At 44.3% G+C, this 3,119-nt stretch overlaps 1 long non-coding RNA gene across 1 annotated transcript in view; it reads left to right on the top strand.

Annotated features, from left to right (window-relative positions):
- LOC142917141 (uncharacterized) overlaps positions 1 to 2,728 on the top strand; it is a 3,956-nt gene extending 1,228 nt beyond the window's left edge. Inside the window, exon 3 of the long non-coding RNA XR_012936879.1 lies at positions 607 to 2,728. This is a non-coding gene — a long non-coding RNA (uncharacterized LOC142917141). The remainder of the gene's footprint in view (positions 1 to 606) is intronic.
- The last annotated feature ends 391 nt before the right edge of the window (positions 2,729 to 3,119 follow it).

The following is a 3,119-nucleotide window of genomic DNA, read 5'->3' as shown; positions in this document are numbered from 1 at the left end:
GACTTTACCAAAAGAACCAAAGAAGATCTATTAACTCTGTTGAACACGGAAGTTATATCAAAACAATAGTTTATTTTTGTTTTCCTCTGGCACTCTTTGTAAGAATGGAAACAGGACGTGAACACAGCACACACATTCAGCTGAAGTCGGAACTGTTCATCCCAGCATTTAAGGACATCTGAGCCTGGATTCACACCTCTAAGTTGCGATTGAACATTAATTTATGAATTTCTGCATAACACAAATAGTATTATTTTCAACACCCTTTGCTAGGTCAGCTGAATTTAGCTCTCATAAATATTCCTTTTGTAGCCAGTCAGCCGAAATTGTGTGCTCGGAGTTTTGGGTGAACATTCATTTTGAAGATACGAGGGCTTCCAGGCATGTTTATAACCATTTGCCCTCTCATTGTGTGCCATTACAGCCTGTGTGATGAATTTGGGAAACGTTTTTACTACATTATGAATATATGAATAAGTATAGACGTGTAAGTCACATGTGACAATATATATGCATTCCTCTCTGCCTCGATACGGTCGTGTAGATGGTGTGGATATTATTTTTTTCTGTCTGCAGCTGACGCTTCCTCTGACGCTTCCTCTGCAGAATTGGTCTGATGGAGCAAATGCATTCAGCGCAGCTCGGTAGGACAAGGCAACAATGCGACCGGTGTGCATACAGCACGGATCGAACTGGAGATTTCACACGGCACAAGAGAACTCACACAGGAGAGAAACCCTTCAAGTGTACTGTGTGTGGGAAGGCGTTTTTACGGTCATCTGTTGTTAAAAAACACCAGAGAACACACACAGGAGAGAAACCCTTCAAGTGCACAATGTGCGGGAAGGCGTTTGCACAGTCATCACATCTTCAACTACACCAGAGAACACACACGGGAGAGAAACCCTTCAAGTGCAGTGTGTGTGTAAAGGCATTTGCACATTCATCAAATCTGCAAAGACACCAGAGTACACACACGGGAGAGAAACCCTTCAAGTGCACTGTGTGTGGGAAGGCGTTTTTACGGTCATCTGTTGTTAAAAAACACCAGAGAACACACACGGGAGAGAAACCCTTCAAGTGCATTTTGTGCGGGATGATGTTTGCACAGTCATCACATCTTAAAGTACACCAGAGGACACACACAGGACAGAAACCCTTCAGGTGCACTCTGCAAGAAGGTGTTTGCACATTCATAAAATCTTCAAGTACACCAGAGAACACAGAAGCATCGGAAGATCCGCAAGGAGTGGAGTCTGAAATCGGCTTGTGAAAGTCAAAGTGCCGCAATGAGCCCATCCCTCATGAAACACGAACCGGAAGAAAATCCCAGCGTGGACACTTTTAAAGGTATCGAGGTGAAATATGAAGAGGTGATGTTGAAGAGGGAAGAAGTGATGGTGAAAAGCGAAGAAGTGAAGGTGAAATGTGAAGATGAAGATTCAACTCCAAAATGGGACCTTCACATCGATGGAGGCAACGTAAAGCAGGAGGAGAATTCTGAGTCAGAGTGAGGCAACTCCCAGCAGTTTGTGGAAGTGGAGGTGTGGGTGGACTTCCTCCGAGACAATCCAAAGTCAAGTGGAGACCCGGTAGATGTGTAAGCCAGAGACGATGTCGCTCCAATAGATGCACCTTTGTCAGAGGCCTTTAATGACAAGAATGTGAAGTTGAACACTCAGCTCCTAGGTTCAACTTGCAGAGTAAGAGCGGCCAGTCTTTGTGGACCTGTGGGTTGGGTCGATCTCTCACCAGGAGCGAGAACCAATAAGCTCCCAAGCATTCACGATGTTCTAATGATAATTGCTTTTACATGGTGCTTACTTAATCGCCTCGGCAACTCGGAGTTTTGTATCTCGTCTGAAACTCTCGAAGAGCATCCCCAAGTAGCAGCTGTCCCTGTGTGGCACAGGGTGGTGGCCCTGCACCGGCCTGCATGTGGACAAGAGCCTGTCAGTAGGGGGGGATGATTGATGCGTCATCTCAGTTGTGTAGTTTGTTGACAATCTTGATTCGAAGCTTTTGTGACTGCAGGAATCCACAGTCTCTAGTTATTTCGGTAAAGTCACCACGTGGGTAGAAACATAACAGACCACGGCGTTTAGATCACAACACGCACAATCGTCATCAGGTGGGACAACCACAGCAAGAGAAACTGCTGAAGTAGTAGGCGCCTACTCCAGCAGTTTCCTCTTATTGCTGCTGTGCTTGTCCCACCTGATGACGATTGCTTGTGTTGCCATCGAAGCGCCGTCATCTATTATTTGTAGCGTAATGTTTTAAATTTGCTACATTTTGACCCAGACGCCAGCATGCAACGGCCTACTCGTTTTGAATGACGCAACAATAGTACGGTGTACATACACGGTTAAGTAGACGGTGCGTATTTGTAAAATAACTTCTTGTTAATACGATTTAACGTGATGCAGTGAATTTCGCTGCAGTAATTCAATGTTAATATGCCCGTCAATTATTTAGAATGAATACTTGTCTGATTGTGTGCGTAAATGTAACATTTTGTCTGAGGGTCAAACATTGAATAAGTGAAGTTAGGACAAAGTGTGTGTGTGTGTTTTGGAAGTAACCTGTACAGAGAACTCGGGTGAGACCCGTTGTTCTTGTGATACAGGTCAAAGGGTACTTTTGTGTTTCACGAAGCGTCTGCCTCTGGAGCAACTCATTGGCTTTGAAATAGGGAGCACGCTCGGATCATTCATCAGTTGCAAGGCATACCACTTGAAAGTTACACGCATAGGAGGAGGTACATTCTCTACAACACGAATTGTAGTTTTGTCTTACGTGTTGACGTAGAGTTTGTCTAACTGGGACTAGAAATGCTCCTTGCTGATTGACGGCTGGATGTTTGTACCTATCGGTTGAAGCAAACCCCACTGCTGTTGGGGTCCAACACATTGACGGCCTTCAGGCCAGGAAAGTCACAACATTTGCACACGAAGGACGCATTCACGCAAGCACCCCATGCTCCATTTTGAAGTTTTAAAATGAAGCATCTTTGAATTGTGTTGTGTTTTGAATTAGATGAGTTTATTTCTTCATTAAAAGCTTGTATCAATTTACATCTGGAAGACTTCATTGAAAAGGACATTTCGTGTGAATTT

The sequence above is a fragment of the Petromyzon marinus genome, unplaced genomic scaffold (genome assembly GCF_048934315.1).
Source record: "Petromyzon marinus isolate PM22_M1 ecotype Great Lakes invasive population unplaced genomic scaffold, UKy_Petmar_22M1.pri1.0 PM_G_Scaffold_43, whole genome shotgun sequence".
NCBI classification, from domain to species: Eukaryota; Metazoa; Chordata; class Hyperoartia; order Petromyzontiformes; family Petromyzontidae; genus Petromyzon; species Petromyzon marinus.
The sequence above is the reverse complement of the archived record's forward strand: the minus strand, read 5'-3'. Positions and strand labels throughout refer to the sequence as shown.